Consider the following 14,764-nt stretch of genomic DNA (forward strand, 5'->3'; position numbering starts at 1 on the left):
TTACTCATCTCTCACAGACCTTCCTCCTCTCTTATCACGGCCAAGGTGACCAGACATATCATGCGAGTGGCATGGATGCAAGATCTCCTTTTGTTGGCCGTCGTCTGTGATCCATTGTGGTAGGCCTTCATCTGTTTGGCGAAAAAGGACCCACGATCCAAGGCGAAGTCGTCTGCAGGAAACGAGGCAGGCGTTTGCAAGCAATGCTTGCAAGACTTCGTCGTAACACGCCCCATTACCACCAAGAGAAGACATCTTCAGGACGTTTTGAAGATAAAAAACCGAAAGCACAACTCATGATTGGGAACTGATTTCGAGGATGCATATCGATCTGCGAAAACGGTCCATAGATGCAGGAAATGTGTGGAACCGTTTCCGCGGAGGAACCGTTTTCGCGGTGAGACCCCATCCGCGAAAACGGTTCCAAGAGGGCCATAGATGCAGGAAATGTGTGGAAGAACCGTTTTCGCGGAGAAAACTGTTTTCGCGTTAAGGGTGGAACGGTTCCAGGGGGTAACCGATGTATGCCTGGAACCATTTTCGCGGAAGAACCGTTTTCACCGGACATGTCGTCGACAGCACAGGGTCAGCAGATCCACGTTTGTAGGCTGCAGACCCGGCAGACGTTTTGATCAGCCCGCCTGGTGGTGAGATTTTGGACCCGGGAGAACTAAAAAACTGCCCGCATCCCAGGGTGCTCAGTTTCGCTCTACCCGCGCGATTTGCGACAGTTGCGACAAGAAACTGCCTGTACTGTCGCGAGCTGTCGCAATGCACCTGTCGCAGAAGTTGAAGAAAGTTCAACTTTTGCGACATGCGAGATATGTGACACGCGACATACACAAATGGAGTACTGGTACCCTGGGTGCACATGCAGTGCACGTGCATAGTACTACTTGTGCATGAGGATGTCGCAAACATTAAGAATACTGTAAATCAACAAATTTTGGCCGGTGAGAAACTTTGGCCGATCTCGAAATGAAACTTTTGGCGTCATTTAACTTCGGCCGATTGGGGTTCTCAAAAAAGAAATCGATTGGTATTTGTTGCCCTCACATGCAGGCATGGCTCAATAATCATTTGCTTCTATGACAAATTTTGGCCTGCGATTTACTTTGGCCGGTTGGTACCTTGTATAATTATATTGCCCAGGTTCATTCAGCATACGTTATTCTACTTTTTTCTTTATGTTCACCACTCATCCCCCTTTGTTATCTAAACATTCGAACATTTACACTGATGTATGAACATGTACACTGATGTGTATACATTGTTTATTTTTATTTATTTATTTTTTCCGTCCCATCGGCCTCTTCATATTTGTGCAGCTGCACTGTTGAGCTTCCGATGTAAAACAAATAATAATAATAATACTCAGCGGCGAAATCAGCGAAATTAAATTGCCAGCGAAAATTAGTTGATTTTACAGTATTGTGAACCGTGTGTCGCTGTCGCAGCTTGCCGCATGTGCAGTGGATAAAAAATTGTCTACAGTCGTATTATAAATGCAATGGTATTATAATTAAAAAATAATGAGGCACCCATTTTGATAACCCAGGGCATGGCGCACAGTTGGTAAAAAGAATGAAGTTGTGGAAAAACCACGGAGTAGTAAAATACCTACGTACATGTACTGGGAAAATAAAAAGGGGGGAAAAATGCGTCGCATGCGACACACGATGCTACAGGCGCGAAACCGGGAAAACCCCAAATCGCAGTCATGTCGCACTCCACACAACTGCCGCAACTGGGCCATCGCAGGCCATCGCAGAAGTTGAGCTTGGCTCAACTTTTGCCAGTCCGTGCGCCAAATTCAAAAAAGTCGTCTAGAAGTTGCACTTTTATTTGCAACCGCGGGAAATTTGAGAGGTCTGGAGAAGAAAATTCTCAATGGGACTCAAAATTGACAAACAAGACGACGACCAGCGCTCGAGCATAGTACCTTTTCGCCATTCCTTCGTGCATGATACCTATTCTAATTGATAAACACTACCCTCATGTTTCGTTTCATGCGCAACGGACGAAGCGAAGTGTCTTTTTTCGTCCACGAAAGAAAGGTAAGGAAATTGTCGTCTTCGCGACACCCTTCGGATTATTTAGTGGGGCATTGTGGGCCAAGGATATTTTTTCTTTTTCTTTACAACTGTCCCCAGGTACTGAGACGGCGCTGATATCCTAGGAGTTCTGTTAGTGCAAAATGCCAGGTTACTGACTTATGGCGAGGTTTGTCCACCCAAAAATATGGGAGATTTCTTGGATAACATACACACATAATACAGTGAATGGTATTGCAGTGGGCATCCAAAACGGTTGAACCAAACAAATATGGTATGATACCTAGAGGCTAGGCACACAAAAATCACTCAGGAATTGGACGCAAGTCCCGGGACCTTGGTGCGTCATTACACCCGGACATTGAATGTTTGCCGGCACACGGCTTTTGCTCCACCACTTCATACAAGTTAACCCACTCACTCAATTCGAAAGACTGGAACGAGACCAAACCGAATATGACAACTAAGAGCGAGTTGTGCATTTGTTGGAACAACGTTCGGGCATTGCGAGAAGGATATCAGCAGGGTCCAACAATGGCAGCAACAGCACCAGGTGATGATGGAGTACCAAGGAGCTTGTATCATGCACATTACAGTGAGCAACAAGAGAAACCGTACTGTGGTACGTGAAATCAGAGCCTGGGCAGGATGATCGACACTGTACACTGTGCTACAGCGCCTCAATTGTGCGAGAGAAAACAAACAGACCAGCAAGCACAGATCATGAACTGGTACACAACATTGACAAAGCACAAACCGCACAGCAAAGTTACAGGGCATAGCCGAGCGTTTTGTTGCGAATGAATTGCTTGAGAAGGGAGCAGTATTCCTTGTAACATTGCATGGAGTAAACGAGAACGCAGAGTCAGAACCAGGCGTAACAAGGCAAGACGGCTACTGTACAGGGGCAGGCTTGACGATCACTTGCATACTCGCAATTTTGGTACAACCAGGAAATTAGGCATCACGTCATACCGAAGTGGCTTCAACGCGCTACATTGCATTCATAGCTGTACGGTGAACCTGTTACACGAGCTTCTGTGAAACAGACAGCATGCCAATGACCTGCAAGCACCAACAAACGCAGCCGGTAAAACAAACGCAGCCGGTAAAACAAACGCTACATAACTGCCCAACATAAACTTGTACATGCTGATGAGAAGCAAGAATGTGCTTGATGTTGGAAGTTATGCTCGCATATTCAAAAACATGCATGGAAAAAACATCAATGACATTGTTCACGAATACAACAGAAACATCATACAGGGAGAGTAAGTAATCCTTCCTCCGTTTTGTATACGCGCACGCGCGCGCGTGTGGTAGATAAATCCGTTTGGCATGACTTTCGATCGAGGTTGCGTTCACCGTAGAGATAGGTGAACTCGAAGCCAACACCTCTCACTTTCGCTCTACTGCCCCTTTGGGGCCGATGCGATCCTTGTGCTAAGTTGTGGTAGTGGCTCAACAGAACAGGACAGGTGTGTGTGTGTGTGCACACGCGCGCGTGCGCGCATGTGTGTGTGTGTGCGTGCGTGTGTGTGTATGTGTAAGTGTGGTTTCTGAACTTTTCTCACAATCGTATAAGTTTCAAATTGTCGTGAAAACCCAGCTACACTGTGACCGGTACAATCGCATGTCGTTTACTAGTATCTGGCGGTCAGTCACATGGCATGTCGGGTATCCAACAGCACCGCACTGACAGCTTATAGACCTTATATTTAGTATATAGTCCTACTTCAAGTAAATGTAGACAGTCAGCATCATGAAAGTTGCCATTACGTAGAGTTAAATACAAGCCAGTCTCTAGAGATGAGCACGACTGTCTCAGGGTAATACTAGTGATAAATACAGGTACTTCGAAGTACTGTCTTTTTTATCTGTTAAGTTAACACAAGATGGCTTTGTAGCTTCAGTCGTCCAGAATATTCATTTTATTCCGCGGTTGCCGCATAATCGACACGCAACTGTACTTGTGCAAATCTCCAAACGCTACGTAATTGGCCGACATTTACTTGTCCACGGTGATGAGAAGCACGGCTCTCCTAATTCTTAAATCATGAAAGGATTACATATGCAGGTACATGCATACAATGTGCACTATCCTGAAGTCGTGCGCAAATATTCAAAATCATTCACCGAACACAGAGAGGCGCACATACCGTAAAGTACCGCGAGAGCGCCCCACCTTGATTTTGCTGCGACAGATTTATATAATACAGCCAGGGAAAGGAAAATCGTGTGGCAGAGTGCAACGAAGTTCGTACGGTGTGAGCAACTTAGTGTACTAAGGTCACACTAAGCAGGTTTTTGTGTGGAGCTCGTGTCCGCTCGAAGGCACAGATTGTCTGCAGAACGTGCAATATGTGTACAAAGTTCGTGTCGTATAACCTACAGACCGGAGACCACCCCCACAATACGACCCCGAAAGGACGAGATGGTGGGGCGCTCTGGCGGTACTTTACGGTACATGTAAATACGAAGGAACCACATGCGCAGCAAGGAGATTAGTCATTACTTTACTTATGAGTTGATGGATAGAAGTTTCCTTTCAGCTGACCATTACCACTCATGAAAGCAATAGTGAGTGCTGTTGTTCTGATTCACAGGTATATATTCGGCACTTAGCGCAATGTGTTTTCGAAGCTAGGCACACGATTTGCATGAGGAAATCATGCAAAGATGTGGCATAAGGCCCTACAAACATGACCTAGGTAAAGGGATGCTATTATTTGCATTTGCAGTACTTTGCCATAGGATAATTTGTGTATGATTGTGTTGATCAATTTCACATAATTTCACGACAGGTCATAGTTTATTTAGTGGGGTGTTGTGGGCCAAGGATCTACGACCATGTCTTTTGCATTTCGAACAAGTAGACACTTTCAACAATTCATACAAAAAATGCCTTCAGTGCAAAACATACCGTTCGGACACACCAGGCAGTCCTTTCCAGCCTTGATTTTCAAGTGCAGACGTATCCACGATGACCTTCGAGTGAACTGCGGCTTGGAACACTTTGAATACGAACCACACACTCAAACTAACTAGACCACCGCATAGCTAGTGTATTCACGGAGCCAAAGAAGTCTCCTTCTGCCCCCACAGGGTCTTGGTTAGTTCTCTAGAAGGGACGAGAGCCATACCTAAATTCAATAAATTCTCCAATTCCAAAAGCCTCAAATGAAGGCGTCTTGGTGACTTCGTTTCCCGCGGTTGCAAATAAAATCAGCCCTTGAGTACCCCTTGGCGCACGGATCCCTGCGGACTGTTGCGATGCGATGCGATGCGACAAGCGATTTGGCGTACGATTTTGACCTTTTCTAAAGCAAAGTTGTACAAGGGTTCAAGAGTTGCTTATAAATTTGTACAAGTTGTATCAAACCACGCGAATATCATGGTGACGTAGCCAAATCAGCAAGATGTTGTCGCATCACAGACTTCTTCTGTGAATGGTATTTCGCGAGTTCGCATCGCACGTGTCCGTCGCAGATCGCGTCGCATCGCGTGTCGCATCGCCAAAAATCTTCTGTGAATCCCGCTTAAAGGCCGATTCACTTTCTGCGACGCGACATGCGACTTGCGACACATGCTACGAGCTGCAACAGCGACACACGGTTCACTATTCTTCATGTTTGCGACATCCTCATGCACAAGTAGTACTATGCACGTGCACTGCACGTACACTGCACGTGCACCCAGGGTCGAAACTGTACTCCATTTGTGTACGTCGCGTGTCACGTGTCGCATGTCGCAAAATTAAGTTGAACTTTCTTCAACTTCTCAGTCCATGCGCCAGATTCAAAAAAGTCGTCTAAAAGTTGACTTTTCATTTTCCGCACTGGGCAGTTTGCGGGTACTTTTTGAGTCGCATTCTCAATGGTGGGCAATTTTGGAAAATGGGTTTGTGTCTATGGCTCGTTTGTTTTGGCATTTCGCTACCTGTGTGGTGAGCCTAAAAATTGCGCTTAGCCGTGGCAATGCAATGGTGTATTCCGTTTTTCAGCCAGATGACTTGTTTCGCTGTGGTCCGGCATCTTCCTAGATTCTCAGCAGCCGTCGAATTTGAGTATTTTCGGTACATTTTTTAGGGTGCAGGCGTTGGGCAAGGCTTTCACTCCCAGCCAATGGCACCATTTGGCATAACTCAGCCCTATGAACACGTCACCAGGCCCTCGTTAGTGTCCAGCCCATATTTCCAAAAAATGGACTGGACTTGAAACTTGAGTGTACAGACAGTACTATGCATTATGCACGTAATGACCGTATGCAATAATTCTCGCAAGCTACACGACAAGGACTCGCTGCAGAATAACATAATGATATTCACACCATATGCCATTGTCACAATTTGTGGTGCACCGTGATACCAATGACAGCATATTTATCGGTGATCAATTGCCTACTGAGTCGCTCCGTTGCCGAGAACGTCAACTTTGCGGACTGCGGAATGACCCGCGACACCGCCAACCACCCTGACACAACGCCAAATGCTGAAAGAGCAGACTGATACGGTACCTAACAAGTTAACTGGATAATGCTTATCTTCAACAAAACCAGGACATAAAACAGTGCTATGATAAACTACCTCCAGTCACCGGAAACAAATACAGTGCATTACGCATACGGATAGAGATTGCACTAGTACATGTATAATTGTATACCAATCTTAGAGTAACAAAACAAGTTATCGGGTCTATACCATCAGAGTTGGCAGCTATATGTATTGGATTCTCCTGGTGTGCAGAATGATGCTGGTGGTGTGGTTCATATCCACTGTTGGCTTGCTGTCGTCGGGGTCAATCACAGTACTTTCACTATCTCACGTCTAAGGCATTTTATAGTCCATATGACTTGGATCACAACGCCATAGTTATCCACACGAGAATGGTAATAAACCCAGATCACTAAGGCCTTCTTCATTGCAGTTGGCGCAATATGTTCACGGGCTCGCGTCTCCGACCTCCAAACTGTAATAATTATAGTTGGCTAGTCTGTTGTTTATTGGCAGACAAGAATTGTGATGCTTCTTCAAATAGGCAGTTTAGCGATGTCTGTCCATGACATATTCAGCATTGCTGTGTGTGGAAGGAAAGGTGCGACAACATTAGATTGCTGCTGGCCATAGACATCAAACTGCAACATCTGGGCTTCAGCTGTCACAGGTCCATTGACAGAGGGACTGCCGCATATTGCACATACTGCAAACTATTGACTTCATGCCATTGCCTCATGTATCAGAAGTCACCACACTGAAAGAAGAACAGCAAAGGAAAACAGAACTGATGCAGTTAATTGGCTGCAACAAATTTGCTCCTTCATTTCATTCGACGACTCTTGAATTTGATAGTCGTGCAATGCAAGAAAAAAGTCAGAGAGCAGGATCTAGGAGAGCTATTAATGGGTATGCACCAGTGCTGTGGTGCCTATAATAATTAGATGCTCAGAATTTCACCACAATCATGCACATTATACTGACATATTTACACTATGCAACCTAGTAGTCAACAAATTCAGAAAAAAACTAGTACTTCAGCTGGTGAAATATCCCACCTCTATCCCCTAAGCTCAAATGTCCCTGTAAACTTGATAAAGGATTGGTAGATGCTCACTCGGAGTGGTGTTTGAAAAGTAACACAACAGTTCATGACGAATTAGAGCATGCTCAATTGTCTCTTCTCATAAAATCACAATATTGCCTGTGCGTGGTTTATTTCAGGTGCAATTGTGGGGCACATAAGTATCACGCTAATTTCTTGTGCATTCGAAAGATAAAGCTTTGTTCTATCACCCCACAAAGCGGCTTTAGTGTCCGCGATGGGTAAATGCCTTACCTGGTGTGAAATTGGTGACCATATTCCTCGTTTCAGCAATTACAAAAGTGAGACATTCGTCCTTGGTGGCTGCTCACGAACTGCAAGCTCCAAAATAACTTTCCAGGGTACCGCCATAGGTGTCTACATCACTCCGAGCCATCTCTTTAGTGTAGGAAAGGTCTCCTGACGAGACTAGAAGGGCTCTAAGCAGCAAATTTCATTGAAATATTCACCATTCGAAGGTAGGCGAAATCAACAGAAAACAAGCCCGCAGGTGCGGCGCCTTGGAGGCTACGATTCCCGCGAGAAAATGAAAATCGGTCTCTCAAGGGCCTTGGCGCACGGACTGTTCTGCGACAGATGCATTGCGACAGCTTGCGACAGCTCGCGACAGACAGTTTCTTGTTGCAACTGTCGCAAATCGCGTGTCGCGTCGCAGAAAGTTGTATTGTGAATCGGCCTTAAAGGCCGATTCACAATACAACTTTCTGCGACGCGACAATCGACTCGACTTGCGACACATGCGACGAGCTGCGACAGCGACACACGGTTCACAATATTCTTCATGTTTGCGACATCCTCATGCACAAGTAGTACTATGCACGTGCACTGAACGTGCACCCAGGGTCGAAACTGTACTCCATTTGTGTATGTCGCGTGTCGCATGTCGCGAAAGTTGAACTTTCTTCAACTTCTGCGACAGGTGTATTGCGACAGCTTGCGACAGCTCGCGACAGGCAGTTTCTTGTCGCAACTGTCGCAAGTCGCATGTCGCGTCGCAGAAAGTTGTATTGTGAAAGGCCGATTCACAATACAACTTTCTGCGACGCGACACGCGAGTTTCGACCTATGCGACGAGCTGCGACAGCGCCACACGGTTCACAATATTCTTCATGTTTGCGACATCCTCATGCATGAGTAGTATTATGCACGTGCACTGCACGTACACTGCACGTGCACCCAGGGTCGAAACTGTACTCCATTTGTTATGTCGCGTGTCGCATGTCGCAAAAGTTGAACTTTCTTCAACTTCTGCGACAGGTGCATTGCGACAGCTTGCGACAGCTCGCGACAGGCAGTTTCTTGTTGCAACTGTCGCAGATCGCGTGTTGCGTCGCAGAAAGTTGTATTGTGAATTGGCCTTTAGTCTTCCAGTAAGCCTCTCTTTCGCGGCCTGCCGAGCATAATATACCTCCCCTTGCAGCTTGGCGCACGGACTGTACCCAAATGAGCAAGACGTTGTCGCATCGCTGACTTCTTCTGTGAATTGCATTTCGCGAGTTCGCCTCGCACGCATCAGTCGCAGATCGCGTCGCATCGCGTGTCGCATCGCAAAAAAAGCTTCTGTGAATCCCGCCGAGCATAATATACCTCCCCTTGCAGCTTGGCGCACGGACTGTACCCAAATGAGCAAGACGTTGTCGCATCGCTGACTTCTTCTGTGAATTGCATTTCGCGAGTTCGACTCGCACGCATAGGTCGCAGATCGCGTCGCATCGCGTGTCGCATCGCAAAAAAAGCTTCTGTGAATCCCGCTTTTTTGCGATGCGACACGCGGTGCGACAGCCGCGAAACCGGGAAATCCCCGAAACGCAACCATCGCGGACCCCATTCAACTTCCGCAACAGGGCCATCGCGGAAGTTGAGCTTGGCTCAACTTTTGCTATGCGACAAGCGATTTGGCGTACGATGTTGGCCTTTTCTACTGCAAAGTTGTACAAAGGTTCAAGAGTTGCCTATCGTTATATAGAAGTTGTACCGCCCGCGCGAATACCGTGGTGGCATACCCAAATCAGCAAGACTTTGTCGCATCGCTGACTTCTTCTGTGAATGGTATTTCGCGAGTCGCATCGCACGCGACTCGCGAAATGCCTTTGGTTCATCCCAAGAAGTCAGTGATGCGACAACATCTTGCTGATTTGGCTACGTCACCATGATATTCGCGCGGTTTGATACAACTTATACAAATTTATATGACAACATACACAGTATCGGTTGTACCGAATTTTTCGGTGCGTTTTATTATCGGTGAAAATTTCCTGTACCGAAGTTACCGAAAATAAAACACCACCGAAAACTTCTGTTTTTACAGTATCCAGGTCGTTTTTAGCGAGCAGCGGAGTAATAAAGAAAGCACTCTCTAAGTCTCTGACAGAAACTAACTGAGGCCGTGAGGGGATGCAAATCCTCAGCATGATCATGGCAGATATTCGGATTGCTTCACAGCCATTTTACCTCCTTCCGTATATTGTTTTCACAGCTACATGTATTATAGCAATAAAAACTGCTTTATGGCAGTTTTCTAAAAAAAGTTATTGTGTTCTAGTCCATGGACCCCGTCTAAAAAGTAAGAAATTAACGAAATGTGATAGCCGAAAATTAAAATTTCACACAAAACCTCACAATAATCACACACAGGATGAAAAGTGAGAAGACCTTTTCCCCTCGTGGTCCTCTTTTCTATTCATGCATGTTGGCGCAGTACTCGTACAAGTCACCCGTGAAGTGTCAGACCAAGATGGACTCTTGGTCAGACTAAACAAGTGCTGAAAGCAGTATTTTTTTAAAACTAAGATCCTCAAGTGTTGTGATTATTGTGAGGTTTTGTGTGAAATTTTAATTTTCGGCTATCACATTTCGTTAATTTCTTACTTTTTAGACGGGGTCCATGGACTAGAACACAATAACTTTTTTTAGAAAACTGCCATAAAGCAGTTTTTATTGCTATAATTTCTTTTGTTTTTTTAGCTAAGGATATTATCAAGACTAGACAAGAGTCCATAAACAAGAGTGTGCAACTGTGATCTCTTTTCTATGGGCCAGATGCGCGGCGCGCTGCTTTCATTATTATCATTCAGCTGCAGTCCGCGCACTGCGGAAAATCAAACACCGCACTTAGACTTTCCCTCTGGTTTGAAATGAACTTTCGTACGGAACTAGAGTTCACGGCCTTCACGCGCCAGAATTCAGAGATCGCGTAGATACTGGAACCAAGAGTCCATAAACAGTTTATGCACTCTTGATATTATTTTATAATAATTGTGTCACCAATGGAATGCCTCTATATATATATATATATGTACATGTGCATCATTATCAAATTCAATACCGTATTTTACGCATTGATGTGCAAGCCTTTCCTTGCAGAAAATGGCACTACATATATAGTCTTGCATATTCATGTTCTTCTGCAGGGGGAATCATATGGGTAGTGGCGGTGATACTTTCTTTTATACGCATGTCATTCTGTGGATGTTACTGTTGCAGAATTTCATGGCTCTGTCTTAAAATTGTCTTGTCTTTCAGAAAATTCAGATGTCCACACCCTAAATCACATTTACTTGAGAATTGTAACCAGGTGCGTGCCGCTGATGTTTTTGTTGATTCTGTGTTTATAATTGTAGTCATGGGTTGTCGTGATAAGGTCATCCGGCATCATATTGTACTGAAATTGTAATCCTGTTGATGTCAATAAAATTTTTGGAAGCTGTTCAATGACTTCAAAGTGTTACAAGTCCACGATTGTCTAAAACAACACAGCAAAGTAGGAACAATAAACATGTATTAAAATGTAAACAAATACATTGTCCGACACCTCGTTCCAACAACTACACTGATCCTGAGGATATAAGGGGAAAGGATATATGGTTGGAGGTACTGAGAGATAAACAAGGCACTCCATAATAATAGAATGTTACACGACTTTGGGGGAGTATGAATGATATCCAGTCAAACCTCTTTAGGATAGCCATTGGCGGACTATGCTCGGCCAATCGTCAAATTATGCTTTTGATTATGCCACAATTATGCTGAATTATGCTCGGTTCCACTATGTATTCACGCTGTACATAGTGCATTGAGAAACCACGCACACACACGGCCATGCCCTAAGCATAATTTTTGTCTAAACCGAAAGATTATACTGACCTTACACGTTGAAATCCATATATTATTATTATTATTATTATTATTATCAAATTTTTGATAGGGCAATCCCCACAGGCCTAATATTATGCCGGAGGACAAAGCTGTATGATGCCCTAAGCATAATTTTTTGTCTAAACCGAAAGATTATGCCGACCTTACACGTTGGAATCCGTATATGCCGGAGCATTATTTTTTGACGAAATCCCAAGATTATGCCAAAATTTTAATAATGCCGGCATAATCCGCCAAGGGCTACTTTAGGATGAACATCAAGGGACCGATGGTATCTGTTCTATGAGTTTGTCTTAACCCTATTTTATAACGAGTGAATACAATTATTTCTCCAATAGAGACACGAATAGATTTCTTCTACAGCGAAAGATCCTAAGCCAGACCAAACCATTGACTCGTCTTGTATGAAACAAATGAGTCACTGAACCTTTCTGTAGCAACATGACGGCAACTGAAACAACAGCAGAGAAAATACGATACATGCACAGCACATTCTTGCAGGTACTACAAACAGATTGCAGATCGCAATTCTTGCTCTGCCGGCACGCAACTTTATTTGGGGCAGTGCAATCTCGGCGCTACTCACAAATCAAACAGCCCAGACTCGAGTAAACAAATCCAATCGTACGAGATTTTCACGAGACGAGACTGCACCCATTGGCTTGTTTCGTATGAAGCAAACAAGTCACTGAATGCATGAACCTCTTCATAATGGAGATTTTCGCTGATATGCGAATTTATTATGCATACTCGGCCGATGCGTCCTTGAACCTTTCCCTCCAGATTGGGAACTGCCAACGATGCTATGCCACTGCAAAATTCAGATTCTACCCTTTGATCGCAGCACGGAATGCCGGAAGCAATCATGACCAGTGCCTTACTTGTAACGTACCAATGTACAATGAACATGAGTATTTCGACAACACATCTAAGCCTCAGCAGCAAGATAAGCCTTACCGTCAAGAAGGTGAACTCGCGTACTTCGCACACTGCTGGCAAGGGCAAGGAGATACGAGTGGATCTAAATCCGAATAAAATCAGCACACGTTTCCGTAAATGAAAGGGTGGGCATAAGCAAATGAATCGAAGGAAAGTGGTCAACTCAGAGATCACCTGTCATTGAGTATTCCGTAAAAGGAGGCCTCGACAGCAGAAAAGCTAAATTTAGAAAAGAGATAATGGCAGCTTTTCCATTATTTATTGTATTCCACCTAAACTCAGCACACACACACTTTTCGTAAATGAAAGAGTCAACACAAGCAAATGAATCAAAGGGAACTGGTCAACTCACCTGTCATTGAGTAATATTCCGTGAAAGGAGGTCTCAGCAGAGCCGAAGCGAAATAAGCCAGGACACGAAATATCCGAAACAGCTCATGCAAGAAGCAGTTCCAAAGAAGGAAGTTCCTCGCGCATGCACATCCGAAAACGGACTGCACTGCACTGCAACACAATGTCTTCCGTGCACGTGCACAGCACGCGGCTACCACTCGTTGGTAGATCTAATACCGAGCACCTTACGTAGAAACCTACGTAGCCTAAGTGAAATACCGAGCACCTTACGTAGAAACCTACGTAGCATAGCGATGTCGTTTTTTCTGCCATGTGAACACAATAATAGAAAAGCTGACAGGATCGCTTTTCTAAATTTCAGTTCATTTTCTCCCTGTTGACGTTGCAACGTTGCACTTGTGTTTAGTTTGCCCGTACAAGAGGCTATTATACGGTAAAATCCCGCCAGAGCGCCCCATTTCTCCCATCCGCGCCCCTCCCTGACTTCTTGTCAGGGACGTGATTGATTGTATCCTCGTATGACCAGATGACTCTGTGATGCCGTACTGTACTGCAGACGCATGCTCGACCCCATTGGAAATGTACGTAACAGAGCCCACCAAGGAGTAGAACAATACCAAGTTTCTTTTTCAGGGGATGGCCCACGCCTGGTAAGAATTTCAATCTGAGAAGGAAGAAAAAGGCCCAGCCCTGCCCGTTATTTGGACTTACGGGGTCGCCATGGCAAATGATAAAAATAAAACTGCACATGTTCGGGCTCTCCGCCTTCTCCGTGAAATTATAATACCGTAAAAAGAAAACTAGAGGGGAAAAAAGAAACAACAATGGGGAATAGGAACTGGTTTAGGAACCGCTTGCAGTCAGTTATACGGGGCAGCGGGCCTCGGTAACGGCCAAGGTAGCAGGTACTGTACTACTCCCTGATGCCCATCCTCTTGACCAGGCCAGGGATCGCACAAACCCTGATTTTTGACAGGTCTGTACGACTCCTGGCTCTTGACTTTTGGTCGGTGCACGAGATGCACGAACAGTTTTCGTAGGGTACGGCCTTGGCGTTGGCTGTTAACATTCATGCGTATGGCACTTGTTGTTGTCGTTGTTGTTGTGTGAGTGCGTGTGTGTGTGTGTTTGTTTTCTTTCCTTTTCTTTTCAGCTGTCTTGTCCTGATCATGCCTCATGCGTGTTTCACAGCATAGTACGTTTCCGCTCATTTTCTTCTTCAACACACGGTAGCTGTGCTTTGTTCTTGCCCGTACAAGAGGCTTTTGTAGGTTTGGAATCAAGGGTTTTCGTAGGGTACCGGGTAAGTACTTTTTCATGTACAGTACAATGTAGTACAATACTGCATGCGGCAAGTAGGAGTTGTGTTACAGTAAAAAAAAAAAAAAAGTAGGACTCGCCCATCCCCCCCCCCCCCCCCCCCCAAAGCGTCGAGGAGGTAGGGGCGCTCTGGCCTGTTGGCGGGATGTTACGGTAATTGTAGTTTTAGTACGAAGTAGCGAGCTCCGGTGTGGTGGGGAGCAAACCCTTTCTTACAAATTGTAATTTTGTCAACAAAACCGCATGCACACTATCCTTCGTTTGTACGTAGTACGAACGTATTTGACACACGTGCTGTGAGTTTTCGTAACCCCCAAAACTGGCAAAAGTGTGCAACTCTACATA

The 14,764-nt window shown here is 45.1% G+C and overlaps 2 long non-coding RNA genes across 2 annotated transcripts; both read right to left on the bottom strand.

Moving 5' to 3' along the window:
• Positions 1-2,518: 2,518 nt before the first annotated feature.
• LOC135821280 (uncharacterized) lies at positions 2,519-5,298 on the bottom strand. Its single transcript, XR_010554327.1, has 2 exons — positions 4,978-5,298; positions 2,519-3,119 (listed from the first exon to the last, which is right to left on the bottom strand). It is a non-coding gene; the product is annotated as an uncharacterized LOC135821280 (long non-coding RNA).
• A 1,257-nt stretch (positions 5,299-6,555) lies between these two features.
• Positions 6,556-8,210, bottom strand: LOC135820648 (uncharacterized). Its single transcript, XR_010554160.1, has 2 exons — positions 7,886-8,210; positions 6,556-7,303 (listed from the first exon to the last, which is right to left on the bottom strand). It is a non-coding gene; the product is annotated as an uncharacterized LOC135820648 (long non-coding RNA).
• Positions 8,211-14,764: the final 6,554 nt, after the last annotated feature.

Source organism: Sycon ciliatum, chromosome 7, assembly GCF_964019385.1.
Source record: "Sycon ciliatum chromosome 7, ocSycCili1.1, whole genome shotgun sequence".
Taxonomy (NCBI): domain Eukaryota; kingdom Metazoa; phylum Porifera; class Calcarea; order Leucosolenida; family Sycettidae; genus Sycon; species Sycon ciliatum.